This window comes from Nicotiana sylvestris, chromosome 6, assembly GCF_000393655.2.
Source record: "Nicotiana sylvestris chromosome 6, ASM39365v2, whole genome shotgun sequence".
NCBI lineage: Eukaryota > Viridiplantae > Streptophyta > Magnoliopsida > Solanales > Solanaceae > Nicotiana > Nicotiana sylvestris.
Genome location: NC_091062.1, coordinates 24,652,185 through 24,675,188, shown reverse-complemented (window position 1 = coordinate 24,675,188; position 23,004 = coordinate 24,652,185).

Here is a 23,004-nt window from a genome sequence, read left to right as displayed (position 1 = left end):
CGTGCCAAAAGCAACTACGCGTTTTTAACTTTGCGAGGGCCATAGAAATTTGCTAAATGGCACGCCCCGAGTTCTACGAGGTTAAAATTAATAAATGAGGGCCATGCATTTAAGATTTTATTTGGCACGGCACACCTCGATTCTGATTTTAAAAGGAAGCTCGAACTAGGCTTTTGAGGGCCATAAACTATATCTTACCTAATATGGCACGCCCCATCTAATTAAAGAATTACAACAACGTAATGGGAAACGTTCATTGCGTGGATATTAGTTACAAAGGAAGCATTGGATTTTTGGGCTAAACTCAACCCACAAGCATGGACGGACAAGAGGCAGTCCAAACGATGGAGTCCTTTCACCAAACTGGGCCAGCATTAGGCCAAATTCTTAGAACCAAACAATTTATACCAAAAGCATTTAAACGCAAATCAACTAAGGTTGCATGAAACATGACGTTGAATTAATATTTTTAACTTCTAAATTTTAACTATTTAAACACAAATCATTAATTGAACTTCTGAATTAACTTTCACGCATTCTTGGGCCAACAATAGCCCTTAACTGAGATAACTGGATCAAAAAGAAAACAGGCCTATACATGACAAAGCATACGATTTTCTTATTCACAAAGGCCTTCAGGCATGAGCCTAAAATGAGCCCGCATTTAGTGAAGAACATGGATTTAAAATCGAATCTCCACAGAAGTATTTCTGATTTCTAAATTCTACATTTAGCAATACCAAATAAGCTTAATGAGCTTTCGTTAGTACACCAAACAGGCTAAATGCCATATCATTCTTAAAAGAGAGCACTGTTTGAGTTCAATGGTATTAGTGTTATACAAACACAAACCATATAGCATTCACCTTTAACTTTTATCCCAAACTAACTTAAGAACACTGATATGGAAAGCAAAAAATCTCGATTAAACCTGCTCGATACACACCATAAAAAAAAACTTGATAGGGATATAACAATCCTGAGTTTACATACCAAGTCCAACAAATTTAAGCACAAGCCAATCAATTCAACACATGCTTAAATGCAAACACAAAGGGAATTTTCCTTCACCTATAGCAAGTTTCAGCCAAGCTAACCATTAAGCAAGAGAATCAGACAGTTGGACTTCAGACTAATGCTATGACATCTCATTCATGATTAATAGATTAATCAAGATATCTCTATAGCTAAATATTACAGCCATAAATGAGATTGAAGGAAGGAGAATGAGATTGAAGGGAGGAGAAATGAATTTCAACAAACAACACAAGTTTTATCATAGTCCTAAATCCAAATTCCATATTACACTCAAATGATGTCCATAGTTCCAAAAAATACCTGGAAAAGCCAAAAGAAAACAAAGAGAGTGAGGGAGTATGCAACAACAACAGACCAATCAGCAAAGTAATAGTAATAAATAGCAACTCCAAGCGAAATTCAGCTTCTTCAAACCAGTAGAAAAACCAGATGAAGACCACTCTATGGAGACTCAAATACCCAGATCCACTATGAAGTTTTGGCAGCATTGAACCAATTTTTGACTACAAACAATGCAAGAAATTCAGTGTTCTTTCAATGCTTTTCAGACTTAGCCATTTCTCTTCAATTTTTAGTATATTTTTAGTCTCTAAAACCTTTTTTCAATCTGAATGGAACCCTAAGTAACTATGCCTTTATAGGCAAGTTACTAGGGCAGCCTTAAGGGTTCAGTTTTTTCATTTTAGTCCTTTTCAAATTTTCCTTTTTACTGCTTATTCCTTCAATTACTGACTTGTTGGTCAAGTTAGTCTGTTTTTGCAGCTTCTAGGCATCTTCTTAGGTGGTTATAGCAAGATTCCCTTAAGTGACTTACCCAATTTACCCCTATTATCCCTGTACTTTGCCTTGAAGCCCAGCCAGACTTGAACATGGGCTATGAATCCCCGAACAGGCTCAATGATTAAATAGATATGGGCTCAGACTCAAACCAAATAAAATTCCTTTAACATGAGGTCTTAGACTGACCTCAGAGCCCAAATATGAATCCCAAACAAATTCAGAAAACTTAAAAACCAAACAAATCGACTAATTAATGATCACAAACAGGCGGGGAACTAATTAAGCTAACTAATTAAGCTCAATGACCAAACCAAAAGTTCTAACAGGACAGTTAATAAATCAAAAAACAAATTAAACGAGAGGAAAAGAACAGAGGTGACACATAGACGATTTTGAAAACAAATATGAACGGGACTTACCAGCTAGACTTGAAATCAAAAACTGAGGCACTGATTCGACCCAACACAGTGGCAAACGTTTGTTCTTGGTGAGGAACAAACGAGTGTCACTATTTTGTGTCAAAACCGACTTGAAACAACCGGAAAATTCCTGAAAATGCTTGCATGCATGATTCCGACCTTAGGCTCTTAGGTCTTGACTCTTCGATTTGATATTCGAGGAGTTCCAGAGATGTTTGAAGAAATCTGAGTGAGGATTTGGGATGAGGGAAAGATGACGGTCCTAGGGTGTTAATTTGAGGTTGAACAGAGGTGGCGCCGCCACAGGAGAGAACAAGGGAGGCACTAGGGTTTCGATCTTTGATATGAAATTCGAGCAGTTCTAGAATGATTTGAGATGAGTTGTTTGGGGATTTGGGTTGTGTAGGCGGAGGAGAGTGTGGGGTGTTAATCTCAGGGTGATTGGTGGTGACGCCGCCACCGGAAGTAATAGGGATTTTGGGGCGATGCATTAGGGTTAGACGATTCTCTTGATGGTGAAGGAGATGAAGTGAGAGATGGAATGAAGGGGTAGGGGGGTCGGTTGGACAGTTATATGTAATTTGGGGCTCAGTTCCAGACCGTTTGATCAAATGAGATCAAGAGTCCAGATCACGAGTGGTTTAAACGGGGTCATTTGGTTTATTGATGGGGCGGACCAGGTTGGACCCGGGTTTTGGGACGGGTTTGGGCCAATTTTAACGGGTAATGGGTGTTTAACACTTGTGCCTGGGGAAAATTCAATTGTAACAGCCCAAAATCGGATTTTCTTTTATTTCTTTTCTTTTTCTTTTTCAATTTCAAATCCTTTTCTTTTTAAATTAAAATAAAACCTAAATTAATTTTTTAAACTAAATTAACCTACCCAATTAGATTAATCACTCATCATAGTATTTACAATAATTAATTAAATCCTAAATTTAAAGAAAAACTATAATATTCAAAATTAAAGAGTTAAAATGCAAAATGAACTTTTTTTGTGGTTTTCATATTTTATAAAACAAACTAATTTACTAATTAATCTAAAAAATATAAAATTAAATCCTAAATGCAGTGCGTGATATTTTTTGCTATTTTTTATGATTTAAATAAAATTAATTATGCACACAAAATGTAAACAAACACGAACATTGAGCAATAAATTCCTGAAAATCAAATAATAAAAAGAAAAATCCTAATTTTGGAGATTCTGTAGGAGTAATTCATGCAAGGCAAAAATCACGTGCTCACAGCTGCCCCTCTTTGCTCGGAAACATGAAGGGTTTTCCGGCAAAGATAAAATGAGCAATTATGAGGGATTTTTGCCCGTTTGACTCTCCATGAGAAGCATTCTTTGAAAAGAGTTTGACCGAACCTTGCTTCAAAGGTTGCCTACATATCCCTGGCTGTAAAGGAATCAGGTCAGTGTAGTTCTGGAAGCTTTGGTAGCTGGGACTACCGAGAAGCTGTGATTTCGCTGCTGTTGCTGCTGTTTCTGCTTACTGAGCTCCTTATTACACCATGATAAAGTAAAAAGAAGCTAAACTAGACTATAATCTATGCATTACAAAATCCTATCTACATCTTCGAACTTGCTCTTGTGGTTCTTGTTGCCTTGTTGACTGGTATTCTTGAGGATACCAAGAGATCCCTAGCATATATTGAGGATACCAAAAGATCCTCGGGATACCGAGAGATCCCTAGCATATATTGAGGATACCAAGAGATCCCCGGTTATCATCCTTGTTATGAGTGGTATTTCCTTGTGGTTTGCCTTCATCTCTGTTTCCGTTATTGTACTCTTAATATCCTGTATAGATTCTTACTGTAGATTCTCAATTGCACTGCTTATCTTATCCTGTCATCTTTATATTTTATTTAACCTCAGTAGGGCCCAGACCTTCCTCTTCACTACCCAACCGAGGTTAGGTTTGGCACTTACTGAGTACCGCTGTGGTGTACTCATGCCCCTTCTGCTCATGTTTTCATATGCAGATCCAGGTACCGCTACTCAGGCCTATCATCCTTGAGGAGGCGACTGCTCTAGAGACTTCGAGTTACATCTACCGCGTCCGGAGACCGAGAAGTCCCTTTCTATTCCTTCTTTTAGTATTTTAGCCCTTTTATATTTGTTTGTTCTTATTAGACATTCTGGAGTTAGAGCCATATAGTATTGATCTTAGCTTGTGATTCATGGGTTTTCGGGTCTTGGATTTATGTTTTGGTATTGAGAGTTAAGCATGGTGTATGCCGAACGGCACATTTAAACACCATTACTACTTTATTTCTATTTTAAATTGTTTACTTCCGCAAAATTTTGGGTTTTTATTCCGCAAATTAGGCTTACCTAGTCATAGAGACTAGGTGCCGTCACCATAGTTCACGGAGGGCGAACCGGGGTCGTGACACCCAATCAACCATGGAATACCCAGATTTACTTGACAAACAGACTTACAAACAACAATGAAAGGATTGGGAACACATATGTTTGAAACCACATAAATAGGGAAACATTTGACACAATAAATATACAAAATAGCTATGAGTCTATTGAACAAATCAATCATGGTAACAGACATTTAAAACATAGGGAAGGATGCAGTAGGATCATGTTGAAGACAAGAGTTTTGTTGAACAAAATTTGATATACCATTAGGGCCAATAGGATGCACCAGAAGACTAAGTGACTACATGTTTATACCAGTTAAGGGAGGGGTAAAGAAACTAAGTGAGCATACTGGACAAGTATCAAAGAACTAAGTAATGTCTGATATAATGATTACACACAAGGCAGAATTTAGACATGCTTAATAACAGCAAACATAGAAACAAACTGAATAACTAGCACAAGAACAAGCATGGATGTATAGGCATGGAACACATAAAGTTGAGTTTCAAATTTAAACTAGAGACATACCAGTTAAAGAAGAAGAATGCAGAATGTAAAAATAGATGCAACTCTACTATCTAGCCTTGGCTTTCAGTCGGCTAGGCCAACAGTTAGCACAAGTAGCAAAGAAAGAAGAGAGAGCTTGAACGTATGTGTGTATTCTGAACTGTGATCGTGTCTTAAGACTATAGAAGAGAGTCATTTATATAGTAGTTTGAAAACTGGTTAAAAATAAGGCAAGAATCAATTCTTCAGTAATTATAGAACTCAATATAAAAATTTGGTTTGAATCTCCCTTTAATTAAGGGAGTCAGTGTTATCAGGTGGAAAGTAAGGAAAGAAATCATACACGGCTGGAGTATAACAAATAAGGAAAGATTTCAAAATAGTACCAGTATAGAGCAGGTAATTAAGGCTAGGTTCATAAAGTTTTTAAATTAAGGAAACAATCAGTAAGAATTTAGTAGCAATGCAGGCAAGGCAAGGGAAAATTAATTAAGGCAAGCAACTAATCAAATTAAGTGGAAAGGTAGGAGTCAAGATTCAGTAGCATCAAATAGTCGATTAGGACCAAATTCATAAAGCCTTGATTAAGGACACAACTCAGTAGAAATAAGTATCATAGCAAATATGGTAAGGAAATCAGTTAGCTTAACAAACAGGGTAAAACTTTTAAGGTTTTGAAAGAAAATTTTCAATCACCATCAATTAAGGAAACCAAAATCGATCAAAAGGGAGTCATGACTCTGCACTTTCAACAAATAAATAGAGGAGGTCCACAGACGTAGCAAGAAAACATATTCACAGCGTAGTCACAGAAAGAAGCAAGAGATGAACAAACAAAGTGAGCATAGTCACACAGAAGCGACATAAGTAGGCTAGGGATTCAGGAAAATATATTCGAAGCAGGGTAATCACAGGACTTCAAGTAAGCCGGCTAACACACAGAAATGAAGTAAAGAAAGCATGCCAACCCTCATAAAAGCAAAGTAAGGAAAATCATGCTAACATTCATAGAAACAAAGTAAAGAAAATCTTTTAAAAAAATAGGGGTTTTAACAGAGTCAAGTTAAAAGCAGTAATAGCATAAAATCGGTCAAAACAAACCAGGGAAAAGGTTTAATCATAACGAAATCAGTTAGAACATGCGTAAAAGAACTCCGAGAAACCCTAGTTTTAGAAAAGAATGACTAAAATCGAAATAGTTAGTTAAAATAGGAGATTTTTAAAGGAAAACGCTTAATAATACTCGAATCACCTCAGATCTATAAAGATCTGAGAAGAATCGAATAGTAGTGAACTAGGGTTTTCAGAAAATAGTAGAGATGAAGAGAATCGGTTAAAAACTCATGGATTCAAACGAAAAAAACAAGAGGAAATCCTTTCTTACAAACGAGAATGGTCGGAGACAGGCCAGTAAATGAGTTTCAAACCGGAGCAGGTTGGCTTTCCTTGAGATCTTCTCAAGGACTCATGAAGTCGAAGAGCCATGGAGTTTAGGAGACCAGAGGTGGTTGGAGAAGGCACGGAAACACCATAGGAAGGAGGTTCTCGCCGGTGACGGCGATTAGGGTTAGGGTGAGTGGAGAGAGAATTTGGAGATGAGAGAGTTTGAGGGCGACTGTCTCTGAATTATGAGACTAGGGTTAGAGGTCGGGTGAAATTTAAAAGGAAAGGGTGCGTTTGGACCGTTGATCTGGAGATCAACGGTCTAGATTAAAAAGGGTAGGTGGGTTCCTGGTTTGGATAAGGGTTAATAGGGTATGGATTGGTTGATTCGGGTGTGAAATTGGGCTGGAAAGGGGTCCAATTTTGGCTATAATTGAAAACCAAATTTGGTTGTTATTTAAATAGCCAAATTTCCCCCATTTAATTTCTGGAAAATAAATTAAGGTGCCAAAATGATTTAAAAGACATGATTAACAATTTAAAAATACAGGGTCCAATTTTATGCATATAGAACATAATTAAATCTTAAAAGGGCTAATATTGCAATTATATGCAATTTAGCTTTAAAAATAATAAATGTAATTATAAAAATATATAAAAATTACCTTAGACATATTTTTGGTATAAATACATAAATCCAATAGATGAATTATCAAAACAATAACTTTGAAAATAATTATTGGGGATTTTATGGATAAAAGGGGAGAAAATAAATCAATTTAAAACTTTAAAATTATGGAAAAAATAATAAAAACCTTGGACATGCTTATATATGCATATATATGCTATTTTGAAGGTATTTTGCATATTTAAAATATATAGGAAAAAATTAGGTATTAACAACTTCCACTCAAGTATCTCAATCTTCTGAAGCAAACCACCATGTCTCTAATGCTCGTACTTTACTTGCTGACAATTCAAACACCGAGCTACATATGCAACAATATCATTCTTCATCCTCCTCCACCAATAATGTTGCTGTAAGTCCTGATACATCTTAGCTGCGTCCGGATGAATAGAATACCGGGAACTATGAGTCTCCTCCAGAATCAACTCATGAAGTCCCTCCACATTAGGCGCACAAACAGGACCTTGCATCCTCAAAACTCCATCATCTCCAACTGTGACCTGCTTGGAATCTCTATGCCGCACTGTGTCCCTAAGGACAAGAAAATGAGGATCATCATACTGTAGATCTATGATATTCTCAAATAGTGAAGATCGCGCGACTGTACAAGCTAGAACACGGTTGGGCTCAAAAACATCCAACCTCACGAACTGATTCGCCAAAGTTTGAACATCCAATGCAAGCGGTCTTTCACCGACTGGAATATACGCAAGGCTACCCATAGCCGACTTCCTACTCAAGGAATCGGCCACCATATTGGCCTTCCCGGGGTGATACAAGATGGTGATATCATAGTCTTTCAATAGCTCTAACCACCTTCTCTGCCTCAAATTGAGCTCCTTTTGCTTGAACAAATACTGCAAACTCGTGTGATCCCCGAACACTTCACATGACATGCCATATAGATAATGCCTCTAGATCTTCAATGCATGAACAATGGCTGTTGGTTCCAAGTCATGAACTGGATAATTCTTCTCATGAATCTTCAACTGTCGCGAAGCATATGCAATAACCTTGCTACCCTGCATCAATACCGCACCAAGTCCAAGACGAGATGCGTCACAATATACTGTTTATGGCCCTGAACCTATGGGAAACACCAACATCGTCACCGTAGTCAAAGCTATCCTGAGCTTCTGAAAATTCGCCTCACACTCGTTCGACCACCTAAACTGGGCACCCTTTTGGGTCAGCCTGGTCATCAGGGCTGCTATAGATGAAAACCCCTCCACAAACCGTCGGTAATAACTCGCCAAACCCAAGAAACTCTGGATCTCTGTGGTTGATGTGGGTCTGGGCCAGTCCTTGACTGCCTCAATCTTCTTAGGATCCACCTGAATACACTTTGCTGATACAACGTGACCCAAGAAAGCAACTGAAATCAACCAAAACTCATATTTCGAAAACTTAGCATATAACTGACTGTCTCTCAGAGTCTGAAGAACGATCCGAAGATGCTGCTCATGCTCTTCTTAGCTGCGGGAGTAGATCAATATATCATCAATGAAAACAATCACAAAGGAATCCAGGTAGGGCTTGAACACTCGGTTCATCAAATCCATAAATGCTGCTGGGGCATTTGTCAACCCAAATGACATCACTAGAAACTCATAATGCCCATACCAAGTGCGAAAAGTTGTCTTAGGGACATCGAATGCCCTAATCCTCAACTGATGGTAGCCAGACCTCAAATCAATCTTTGAAAACACCTTGTCACTCTGAAGCTGATCAAATAAGTCATCAATCCCCGGCAATGGATACTTGTTCTTAATGGTGACTATGTTCAACTATCGATAGTCTACACACATCCTTATCGATCCATCCTTTTTCTTTACAAACAACATTGGCACACCCCAAGGAGAGACACTATGTCTAATGAAGCCCTTATCAATAAAATCTTGCTAATACTCCTTCAATTCTTTCAACTCTGGCGGGGCCATTCGGTATGACAGAATAGAAATGGGCTGAGTGCCTGGAGCCAAATCAATGCAAAAGTCAATATCGTTGTTGGGTGGTATCTCCGGTAGGTATACAGGAAATACCTCTAGAAACTCACAAATAACTAGTACGAAATCCATAGAAGGAACCTCCGCACTGGAATAACGAACATAAGCCAAATAAGCCAAACACCCCTTCCCGGCCATACTCCGAGCCTTCATATAAAAAATGAACCAACTGGTAGAATGACTAGTGGTCTTGGCATGACAGTCCAATATGGCATGATAAGGTGACAGTCAATCCATCCCCAAAATGACATCAAAATCGACCATATCAAGTAGGAGATCTACATGGGTCTCAAGACCCCAAATAATAACCACACACGAGCGATAGACAAGATCTACAATAATAGAATCACCCATCGGTGTGGACAGATATATAGGAGCACTCAAAGAATCATGAGGCATAACCAAATACGTAGCAAAATAAGATGACACATAGGAGTATGTAGACCATGGATCAAATAGAACTGAAGCGTCTCTACTGAACTGAAATCATACCTGTGATAACGACATCGGATGCCTTAGCCTCAGGCTTGACTAGGAAAGCATAACATCAGGGCTGGGCCCCACCACTCTGAACTGCATCCCTAGGACGGCCCCCTGCTAGATGGCCTCCATCTCTAGCGGTCTGACCTTCACCTCTAACACCTCGACCTCCAACTCTAGATGTCTGACCCCTACCTCTACCTGACTGAGCACAGGCGGTGGAACACCTGGTGCCGAAACCATGGCACGAGAACCCTGATGCTGAGAACTGCTCGATGCTTGACGACAACATCTAGCAATGTGCCTCGGATCGCCACAAGTATAACAAGACCTCGATTGTTGAGACTGATAACCCTGAAACTGACCCTGACAACCTGAGTAACCACTATGGAAACTCTAGAGCATAGGTGCACTAATAGGAGCTGGTGGTGCACTATAGGGTAGCTGATCAGAATATTGCATATGAGAGCCACAACCACCTGAAGCACCATGAGATGTCTGAAGTGCTGAATGAAATGGCCTGGGAGGATGGCCTCTGTAAAAAGAATCCCTGCCTCCAGACGAGGCACCACTGAACCTACCAGAATGACGATGTCTTTTGTCAAACCCCTGACCACTCCCCTAAGCTAAAACCATCTCCACTCGCCTGGCCACATTGGCCGCATCATGGAAAGAAATCTCTCTCTTTTTCTCCTTAGCTTCTGCAATCTGATAGGCTGAGTGAGTCCCTCAATAAACCTCCTCATCCCCCCTCTCTCTCTCGGTGTGGAGTATAAGAAGAGCATGACGATCCAAATTAACAAACCTAGTCTCGTACTGAGTGATGGTCCTAGAACCCTATTGAAGATGCTCGAACCGCCTGCGATAGTCCTCTCTCTAAGTAACTGGAAGGAACTTCTCGAGAAATAATTTAGGGTACTGGTCCCAAGTTAAGGCAGGTGACCCAGATGGCCTAGTCAACACAAAATCATTCCACTATATCTTGGCGGACCCTATCATTTGGAATACAGCAAAGTTGACCCCATTGGTCTTCACAATCCCCATGTTCCGTAATACCTCATGGCAGCGGTCAAGATAATCTGAGGGTCCTCAGAAGCTGCCCCACTATAATGAACTGGAAAAAGCTTGGTGAACTTTTCCAACCTCAACAAAACCTCGGAAGACATAACTGATCCACTAGTGGCATGTGTTGCAATAGCTGGCTGAACTACTCCAACTGGCTGAGCTGCCGGAGTCTAAAACTGAGGAGCCAACTGCTCCAAAGTATGGGTAGCGGGAGTCTGTGCTCCTCCTCCAGCCTGAGAGACGGCTGGTGCTATAGGAAATATGACGGTCTAAGCTACACCCTTCATTAGGCCCACTAGACGGACCAAAGCATCCTGAAGCACTGGGGTGGCTATGAACCCCTCCGGGACTTGAGCTGGTCCTGCGGGAATTGTCTGGGCGGGAGCCTCCTCATCAAACTCTACCTAAGGCTCCGCTACTAGTGCTGCTACTCGAGCTCTAGTTTGGGCCCTGCCCCTGCCTCGGCTTCTGGCACAACCTCGGCCTCATCCTCTGCCCCTCGTAGGAGCTGCCACTAGGGGCTCGGGCTGCTGTTCAGCTGATGAAGAGGTACGTATTCTCGCCATCTGCGAAAAAATAAGAGTAGAAAGTTAGACCAGCATTGAGAAATCAAATAGCACGACAGAGAAGAATAGAAGTGAAGTTGTTCCTAAATCTTGTAGCCTCTGGGGATAAGCATAGGCGTCTCCGTACCGATCCCTCAAACTCTACCTAGCTTGTTCGTGAATTGTGAGACCTAGGCAACCTAGTGCTCTAATACCAACTTGTCACGACCCAGATTTCTCACCATCAGGATCGTAATGGCGCCTAACTCTTAGAATGATAGGCAAGCCAGCAGATACGGCTCTGATACATCTGCTTTCTAAATCAAAGAAAACGAGAAAACTAAGATAGAGGGAAGATGACTCCAGGGTCTGCGAACACCGGTAGATCTACCTTGGGTTTCCTGATGGACTGAAGGCAGCAATCTAATGCTAATCACGAGGTCTGGCACCTAAATCTGCACGGAAAGTACAGAGTGCAGTATCAGTACAACCAACCCCATGTACTGGTAAGTGCCGAGCCTAACCTCGGTGAAGTAGTGACGAGGCTAGGACACGACAAATAACATAAACCTGTGCACTTAAATTATATACAAGAAAATAATAATAACAAAAAATTAACAGATAAGAACGGGAAGGGGGAAAACATGTTGAGGGGAATGTCAAGAAAATAGTACAGTGCATAAACACCATAAATATCATTCTTTGAACCAACGGAAATAATAACATAGTAACATGTGCACGACATCACCCTTCATGCTTTTAGTCTCGTACTTACCATAAGAAAAAACAGAAACGGCACGACATCACCCTTTATGCATTAACTCTCTCATAACATGGCACGACATCACCCTTCATGCATTATCAATATCAGAATACGGCACGACATCACCCTTCATGTATTAACACTCACAGAATATGGCACAACATCACCCTTCATGCTTTATCACTCACTCACAAAACGTTGCACGACATCACCCTTTGTTCTTTACACTTTTCCTCACCCAAACAACAGAAACATTAGCAACCCAACAAGGGAATCATCATTAAACAGCCTCGTTTCAACATTTAAGTTCACAATATAAAAATCAACTTGGGTCAATACTTAACAAATATTCAGTACCAGGAAAATATAATAAGACTTGTTTAACATAAAGAATAACATGTTTAAGCATGAACAGTATGTATAAAGAAACAAAGCAGTCACAAGTATAAGACTCACTCGCATGCTATGACCCGACAACAGCGTATAGATACTCGTCACCTCACCTATATGTCATACTCAACAACTAAACATGTAGCAAATAAGGCAACAATACTTACTCCCTCAAGCTAAGGTTAGCCACAACACTTACCCCGATTCTATAGCCGATCTCAAAGCTCAATCACAGGTTTTCCTTTCACATAAGCCTCCGAACCAATAGAATCTAGCAAATTACCAACCAAACAATTCAATTTAAGCCTTAGTAACTACCCACGATAGCAAGGAATTCAATTTAGGTCAATTTTAAAAAAGTCAACACTTGGGCCTGCTTGATCCAAACTCAAAATTCGGAACAAAACCCAATTACTCATTCACCCCCAAGCCCGGATATATAATTGATTTTGGAATCTGACCTCAATTTGAGGTCTAAATCCCCAAATTTTAAAATTTCTAAGTTCTATCCAACAATCCCCAATTCCACCATGAAAACCCTAGATTCTAGGATGAAATCTTGTAAAAAGAAGTTAAAGAGTGAAAAAAATGAGTTTAAAATCACTTACTTATGATTTGGGGAAGAAAAAGCATTTGAAAAATCGACTCTTATGGTTTAGAGTTTTGAAAAATTGAAAAATGAATAAAAAGTCCCATTTATATATCCCTCTCTGATCCTTATTACGCAGTTCGCGAAATACTGGGCGCGGCCGCGAACCTTATCGTGGTCCGCGAAATACTGGGTGCGGCCGCGGAAATTTGGCCTTACCCACCGCGGTCTGCAAAGCCCTCTACCGCGGTTGCAAAATACCACCGTGGTCCACAAAATTTCCAGCGCGGTCTCACTCCTAGGTTTAGAGACCTGCAACTCTACAACTTCCTACTCAGGTCTTTTCTAAGTCTAGACATCCCGTAGCCTATTCGAAACTCACCCGAGCCCTCGAGGCTCCAAACCAAACATGCACACAAGTCTTAACACATCATATGAACTTACTCGGGCGATCAAATTGCTAAAATAACACCCAAAACTACGAATTAAGCATCATAATCAATGAAATTCTTAAGAACACTTAAAGTTTCTATTTTCACAACCGAGGGTCCGAATCACGTCATATAAATTACGTTTCTCACCAAATTTCACAAGCATGACTTAAATACTATGTTAAATCTGTACCAGGATCCAGAACCAAAATACGGGCCTGATACTAACAAGATTAAACATTATTCAATTTCTAAAAATCATTATATTTTCAGTTTAACAATTTTCTTCAAAAATTTATTTCTCGGGCTAGGTACCTCGGAGTTTAATTCCGGGCATACACTCAAGTCCCATATTTTACTACAAACCCTCCGGGACCGTCAAAATACGAATTCGGATCCGTTTACTCAAAATATTGACCGAAGTGAACTTAAATCAATTTTAAAGGCAAAACTTAGTATTTTCCCAAATTTTTACATAAAGACTTTCTGGAAATGCTCTTGAACTGCGCACACAAATCGAGGAGAAAGAAAATGAGATTTTGAAGGGCGCAGAACCCCGAATTGGGTTTTAAAATACGATATGACCTTTTCAGTCATCACAATACTACCACTAAGGCATGAAATACACTATTTATATTTTTCTTTTCTCTTGGACAGCTGGACGTACCTATTTTTAAGGTGATTGTCGTTACTGTATTTATGAATACATGGCGCGAATACATGTGAATACAAGTGCATACAGCAGGACTGCCCTGAATTTAGGCGCTTTTTACTACTGTATTCATGAATACAGCAGCGCGAATACATATGAATACATGCGCGTACACCTGGACTGCCCTGATTTTAGGCGCTTTTTGCTGCTGTATTCATGAATACATGGCGCGAATACATGCGCCTACAGCTGGACTGCCCTAATTTTAGGCACTTTTTACTGCTATATTCATGAATATAGCAGCGCAAATACAAGTGATTACATGCGCGTACAGCCGGATTGCCCTTATTTTAGGCAATATTTGCTGTTGTATTCACGAATACATGGCGCAAATACATGTGAATACATACACGTACAACTGGACTACCCTGATTGTTTGGCACTTTTTGCTGATGTATTCATGAATACAGCAGCGTGAAGACAACTAATACACTATTGTAACAACTAAATAGCAGCTATAGAAAGTAATTATGTATATGATAGTTATAGGAAGTTAATAGCCACTGAATAATAGTGGTTTCTGAAAATTCCTCTTATTCCAACTATTGCAAAATTATTCATATTGTGGAAGTTTCTACTATAGAAAGTAATTATGTATATGATAGTTATAGGAAGTTAATAGCCACTGAACAATAGTGGTTTCTGAAAATTCCTCTTATTCCAACTTTTACAAAATTATTCATATTGTGGAAGTTTCTTAGAAACTTCCACAAATATATCAAATTCCGGCTATTCGCGAAATCATTGCAATTTGATATAATTTTGTCGATAACAGTGTTTTAAAGGGCGGGGGTCTGAGGCGAGGTATTTTACTTTATATGGGGCAAGGTGAAAGCCACGAGGCATGGTGCGTAAGCCTCGTGGATCTTTAAATTTTTTAATTTATAAATTAATAAAATACCATAATAATACAAAAAATATAAAAATTACATTAAAATTATTAAGGATTATAGAAACTCATAGAAAATAAAGTTAAAATTAATAAGGATTAGAGAAACTCATAGAACATAAAGTATCTAGTATTTTTTAATAATGTGGATAATGGAATGGTATTACAGTTAATATGAGAGACAAATCAACCATATTTAAATTTCGAATAATTAAAATTTTTAATTTCTTAAAAACTATTATCAACACATTTTACCTCCCTAAAATGTTTTTTTAGTATTGTAATTTAAAATATTATTCTTTCACGATTAAATAAAAAATTTCTTTCAAATTTGAGAGACATAGAACTAAGACAGACCAATGTCAAATGAAGATACAAATTTTGGCTATCTATTTCCCAAAGAAATGTTTAAATAAAATTCACTCTAACGTTCCAACAAGAAAGGAGAAGCAGTGAAGACATTACAAGATAAATAATTCAAGAAGTACATTGTAGAGGCATTATGCAGATACGATTGAGAAGAGAAGTGAAGTAATTAAATTTTTACCCATAGCATGACTGAAGATATAGGTAAAGTGATTTAGTTTGTCCTCGTGGAATCGCCTAATATTTGTCCCAGACATCAAATACGGCCTAAGAAACAATTTACACCCACTCGAAATGACCACATTATATTTTTTGGCATTTTCCAGCCATAAATCTGCAAATCCGCGCGAGTCCCAAATTTTGTGTGCGCCCATGCCTTCCGCCTTGGGCCCGAATGGATCCGTCAATTTCAGGAGTTTCTATTTTATACATGTAAATATTTCGAGTGGTAATAAAATTTTAATTACCCAAAAAATAATTCATTCTCACGATGTTCTATTAAATAATATGCAAAATTATGGCTCGTTATTTGAGTTACTCTCAAGTTTTATATTCCTGCGGATGAATAGAACTTTTATTATTCATTTGTTATAGAATTATGAGGATCAACTAAGCTAATTAGGAAATTCAACACATGATTTGCGTAAGAATTGTTGGGCGAGTCCCGAGCATTGAACATTATGCATGTTCAAAGTGCACAATCGGACGGTTGGGGCGGAAGCCTCATGGTACTAAGCCCCGCGTATAAGCCTCGGGCGTCTTAATAGCGCCCCGCCTCAAAACGAGCACCGGGAAAGGTCCCAAAAAAGCCTTTTAAGACAAAGGTCGTCAGTTGCTAACTCATGCAATTGTTTGTCAATTTTCCATCATTTCTTGAAAATTGAATCAAATTGCTTAGTTTAACTAAATTCTTCCCTCCTTTATTCAGAAAATATCCCCAAAATCTTTCCCCTTTTTAATTCCATTACGCCTCTAGCCCTAGATTTTCTCTTTTCAACTATTCGGCTGAATTGTCTTCTTCTCTGGTGCATTCCTTCACTTCAGTCGTTTCAAGTGCGTTCTCGCTTCATCTGTATTGATTTCTATCCAGTTTATTACGTTTTATTTGTGGGGTCCATACCTCACCTACTAAATAAAGAAAACTGTGGAGAAGACAAAATAGGAAGCTGGAAAATTTACAAAAGTTTGGGCGGCTGGACTTTGCAAATTATTGAACCAATCAGATTGGTTGGGTAGGTAAAAATTGTGCCTATAAAAGGAGCTATCCGTTCCTCATTAAAGACACACCAAAATAAAGAGAAAAGCAACATATAGTTAGTGAGAGTAATCCACAGATTATTGTCTGTGAGATAATTAGTGAGTGGTAGTAATATTGTAGTGAAGTGTGTTAAATAAAGAGTGTTATTTCTTTCAAAGTTGTAGTAGTTTCTTGACACTACTAAATTGCAATATTATAGTGCTAATATTGCTCCACTCGGGTATTGTATTTTACCCCGCTAAAATATTTGGTGTCATTGTTACTCTCTTGTGTTATTATTATTTGCTGTGGATATTATTCCTGGGCGGAATTATTTATTTTATCCCAACAACATGGTATCAGAGCCATGGCAAATAATGGTCCGCTATCTTTTCAGTACCCCCGTCTGACAAAAGATAATTATGAGAAATGATATCTACGTATGAAAGCCATCCTTGGCTCTTAGGATGTATGGGAAATCGTAGACAGAGGGTATGCAAAACCCGATAATGAGTAAGCTCTGCCCCAAAATGAAAAAAAGGTCTTGGCAAAGACAAGGAAGAAGGATCAACAAGACCTCACGCTCATCCACCAATGTTTGGATGATGCCATGTTTGAGAAGGTGGCAGATGCTGCCACCTCAAAGGAAGCTTGGGAGATTTTACAAAATTCTCTTCAAGGAGTTGACAAGGTGAAAAAGGTAAAACTTCAAACTCTAAGGGATGATTTTGAAGTTTTAAAAATGAAAGAATCCGAATGCATCTCGGATTATTTTTCAAAAGTGAAGGCTGTTGTAAATCAACTAAGAAGATACGGGGAGGACATAGAAGATGTCCGTGTGGTAGAAAAGATCCTTCGCACTTTAACACCTAAATTTGATTTTGTGGTGTGTGCTATTGAGGAGTCTAAAGATTTAGACTCTATGATGGTGGAGCAATTGGAAGGTTCTTTACAGGCCCACGAAGAAAAGATCAAAAGGAGAAAAGAAGTGCCATTGGAGCAACTTCTTAAAACTCAGGCATCCTTCAAGGATTATGGAGGTGAAACAAGCTATCGAGGAAACGGACGAGGACGAGGCCGAGGTCGATGAGGTCATGGAAGAGGAAGAAGTAATGGTAACAACTTCAACAATGAAGTTAAAATCCACCAAACATTCAGAGGTCGTGGTCGTGGACAAAGAGGAGGAAGAGGACGTGGATACTACCAAGAAAATAATGGACAAAGGTATGACAAATCAAAAATTGAATGTTATAATTGTCATAAATTTGGCCATTACTCTTGTGAATGTCGTAGCAATGTTGAAGAAAAGGCTAACCTTGTTGACGACAAGAAAGAAGAAAATGAGTCAACATTGTTGATGACACTCAAGGAAGAAGACAGAGATGATTGCAGCTCGTGGTATTTGGACAATGGAGCAAGCAATCATATGTGTGGATGCAAAGAGAAGTTTGTGGAGATCAATAAAACAGTGAGAGGTAATGTGTCCTTTGGAGATACCTCAAAGGTTCAAATCGAAGGGATAGGTACGATTCTGATCTCCTGTAAAGATGGTAGTCACAAGTTAATTCAAGATGTTTATTATGTGCCAAAATTAAAAAGTAATATTTTAAGTTTGGGCCAACTTCTTGAAAAGGAATATGACATCCACATGAAAAATATGCATCTTTGGCTTAGAGATTCAAGTGGAATTCTAATTGCTAAAGTGCATATGGCAAAGAATAGATTGTTTTCTCTGAATCTTAAAACAATTGATGCAAAGTGTTTGAAGGCTAATGTGCAAGATGAATCATGGTGTTGGCACATGCGATTTGGGCACTTAAATTTTGAAGCGCTCAAATCAATGGGAGAAAAGAACATGGTGCATGGGATACCATCAATCAACCATCCAAATCAATTGTGTGAAGCTTGTCTTCTTGGAAAACATGCAAGGAGGAGTTTTCCAAAGGAGGCCATGTCAAGATCAACCAAGCCGCTCCAGCTTGTCCACACTGATGTGTGTGGACCAATCAATCCACCTTCTTTTGGTAAAAGAAAATACTTTCTGCTTTTCATTAATGACTTTAGTAGAAAGACTTGGGTTTATTTCTTGAACCAAAAATCTGAAGCTTTTGCTGCTTTTAAAAATTTTAAAGTACTTGTAGAGAAAGAAAGTGGCTATGAAATTAAAGCTCTAGGGTCTGATAGAGGAGGGGAATTCACCTCAAACGAATTTAATGACATCTGTCAACTTCATGGAATTCGTCGCCCTCTAACGGTACCTTATTCACCTCAACAAAATGGTGTTGCAGAGAGAAAGAATCGAACGATTCTTAATATGGCTAGATGTCTGTTGAAAGCTAAAAGTATGCCTAAGGAATTTTGGGCCGAAGCTGTTTCTTGTGCAGTTTATTTGAATAACAGGTCTCCAACAAGAAATGTTAGAGATCAAACCCCTCAAGAAGCATGGAGTGGAAGAAAGCCAAGTGTCAAGCACTTAAGAATCTTTGGGAGCATAGCCTATGCTCATGTGCCACATCAAGGGAGAGCGAAGCTTGACGATCGAAGTGTCAAGCATGTATTTGTTCGCTATGATACGAGTTCAAAAGGCTACAAGCTATACAACCCAAGCAGCGACAAGGTGGTGGTAGGTCGTGATGTTGCATTTGATGAAGAATTGGCATGAAATTGGGAAGCTGAGGAAGAAACTTCATATGATTTTCTTCCATACTTTGGTGATGAAGAAGAACCCAAGACCGTGGAACCTGTGCAGGACACAACTCCACCTTATTCTCCAACAAATGTTGCATCTACCTCTTCTCAAGAAGGTTCAAATGAACAGCCGCAAAGGACAAGGAGCATTCAAGAGCTCTATGAGGACACAGAAGAAGTTACTAATTTTGATTTTTTATGTTGTCTCTTTGCTGATAGTGAACCAATGAACTTTGATGAAGCTGTTACAAACAAAAGGTGGAGACAAGCCATGGAGGAGGAGATTGAGTCAATAGAGAAGAACAACACTTGGGAGTTAACAACTCTTCCCAAGGGTCATCGAGCAATTGGAGTAAAATGGGTATACAAGACAAAGAAGAATGCTGATGGAGATATGGAGAGATACAAGGCACGACTTGTGGCTAAAGGGTACAAGCAAAGGCAAGGCATTGACTATGAAGAAGTCTATGCACCTGTTGCCCGCATGGAGACGATTCGTTTGCTGATCTCTTTGGCGGCACAAATGAAGTGGAAGATTCATCAACTAGATGTCAAGTCAGCCTTCTTAAATAGCTATCTTGAAGAAGAAGTCTATGTTGAACAACCATTGGGCTTCATGGTCAAAAACCATGAAGATAAAGTGTTGCGGTTGAAGAAAGCTTTATATGGATTAAAGCAAGCCCCACGAACATGGAATAGCTGCATCGACAAGTATTTTCAAGATAATGGGTTTACTCGTTGTCTCCATGAATATGCTCTTTACCTTAAAGTTCATACTAATGGAGATATCTTACTTGTTTGTCTTTATATTGATGATCTTATTTTCACGGGTAATAACCCAAGTTTGTTTGAAGCTTTTAAGAAAGATATGTCCCGTGAGTTCGAGGTGACAGACGTAGGGCCCATGTCATATTACCTGGGCCTAGAAGTGAAGCAGATGGAGGATGGAATTTTTATCTCTCAAGAAAGCTATACAAAGGAGATATTGAAGAAGTTCAACATGCTCGATTGCAACCCCGTGAACACACCGATGGAAAGTGGGACAAAATTGTCCAAGTTTGATGAGAAAAAGTGGATCCCACATTCTTCAAAAGTCTTGTGGGAAGTTTGAGGTACTTGACTTGTACCAGACCAGATACACTTTTTGCAATTGGAGTAGTAAGTCGCTTCATGGAGGCTCCTACCTCTACTCACTTGAAGGTCACTAGAAGAATTCTTCGCTACCTAAAAGGTACGATCGATTTTGGGTTATTTTATTCTTCTTCTAATGATTTCAACCTTGTGGGATTTTGTGATAGTGATTATGCGGGAGATATTGATGATAGAAAAAGTACAACTGGTTTTGTATTTTTCTTGGGTGATTCTGTTATTTCTTGGAGTTCAAAGAAACAGTCCATTGTTACTCTCTCGACTTGTGAAGCCGAATATATAGCAGCAACATCATGTACCTGTCATGCTATTTGGCTAAGGAGATTATTAAAGGAGCTCAATTTTCCACAAATGGAAGCTACAAAGATTTGTATTGATAACAAATCTGCACAAGCACTTGCCAAGAATCCGGTGTACCACGATCGAAGCAAGCATATAGATACAAGGTATCACTTCATCAGAGAGTGCGTTGCCAAGAAGGAAGTCGAGCTCAAATATGTGAAGTCTCATGATCAAGTTGCAGACATTTTTACAAAGCCTCTCAAGTTTGAAAATTTTCAAAGATTGAGAACAAGACTTGGACTGAAGAAGAAAAATCAAAATTAAGGGAGAGATTTGTGGGGTCCATACCTCACCTACTAAATAAAGAAAAATGTGGAGAAGACAAAATAGGCAGCTGGAAAATTTGCAAAAGTTTGGGCGGCTGGACTTTGCAAATTATTGAACCAATCAGATTGGTTGGGTAGGTAAAAATTGTGCCTATAAAAGGAGCTATCCGTTCCTCATTGAAGAGACACCAAAATAAAGAGAGAAGCAACATATAGTTAGTGAGAGTAATCCACAGATTATTGTCTGTGAGATAATTAGTGAGTGGTAGTAATATTGTAGTGAAGTGTGTTAAATAAAGAGTGTTATTTCTTTCAAAGTTGTAGTAGTTTCTTGACACTACTAAGTTGCAATATTATAGTGCTAATATTGCTCCACTCGGGTATTGTATTTTACCCCGCTAAAATATTTGGTGTCATTGTTACTCTCTTGTGTTATTATTATTTGTTGTGGAAATTATTCCTGGGCGGGATTATTTATTTTATCCCAACATTATTAAGTATTATTCGACTTGTCAGTTTAGATTCATGTAGGTAGTTTTTTTATTCAGTTCAGTCAGGCCTGAAGATATGATTGTTGGTTTTATCCATTTAGGCGAATCAACTTTACCATATCATTGTTCGTCTTTAGGTGTTTTTTTTTTTACTCATTCTCTTAATTCCATTTATTTACTTTATCTCAGTAGCAGTAGAATTTGGGATTTTCAGTTGCAGTTTAGTTATTGCTGAAGTAGTAATGAAACTCTACTGACAATCCAGCTTGAAACTTATTCTCTTTCTTAAAGAGTGTTGACATTCAATTGAGTAATTGAGTAAATCTTGTCAAATATATATATATATATATATATATATATATATATATATATATATATATATATATATATATATATATATATATATGCAAATGTGCATGTTTTGAACAGTACTGGACCTGGTGCCAGTGGCGGAGCCAGAATTTTTACCAAGGGGTGTCAAAATATAAAAAATTAGATACACCGAAAAGTCAAGGGAGATCAATTTATAGTAGTACACATAAATAAATAAAAAATTATCTAACAATACAGTGTAATTTTTCGGCGAAGGGTGTCGATTGATACCCCTTGGTTGAATGTGGCTCCGCCACTGCTGGTGCCTGGTGGTGTAATTTCAGACCCACATTCAGGGAAGTTGATTCATTTTGTAAAAACTACTTTTGCAAATTTACAGCTTGTATAAGTTTTTGAGAATATATTTTATGTGCCTTCAAATTTGAATGTTTCCTGCATAAAAAGATCTTTGGGTAGGTTAATTATTAGTATACTACTGATGAAAGACAATAAACTATGATTTAGTATATGGTTACTTGAGATAGAGGATGAAGAACCCGAGCCTTACATTGAAGCATCTCGAGCACAAATGCTATTCTTTGTTGATGATGCTGTCAATAAAGGGTGGAGTATTGATATGCTAAAGCCACGAGACTTGTATGATATGAGAGAAGTGGTGGAAGATGAAGTATACGAGATTTAAGCCATACCAAGAGAAAGAACTTAAACTTTTTTTTGGCCATGGTGACTAGTATGTTCAACTAGCTACATACCATCTAATTGATGATAAACTAGAAGCAAATATTGCTACTAACCATGCAAGATCTGCAGGTTGGAAGGTATGATTGGCTTTCCTCTGGCCCTGGATTTTGATGCATGATTTACTTGATTGAATGAGCATATACCCTAATAATAGGAAAGAAGATTGAGTTAGGATTACTATTCAGGAACAACTGGCCATCGGAGGCAGGGGCGGAAGGGGTACACCCGAACTCTCTTCGCTAAAACATTACACCATATATATAAGGTAAAAATATGTTTTTTTACCTCTATATATTATGTTTTGAATCCCTTTGATCACG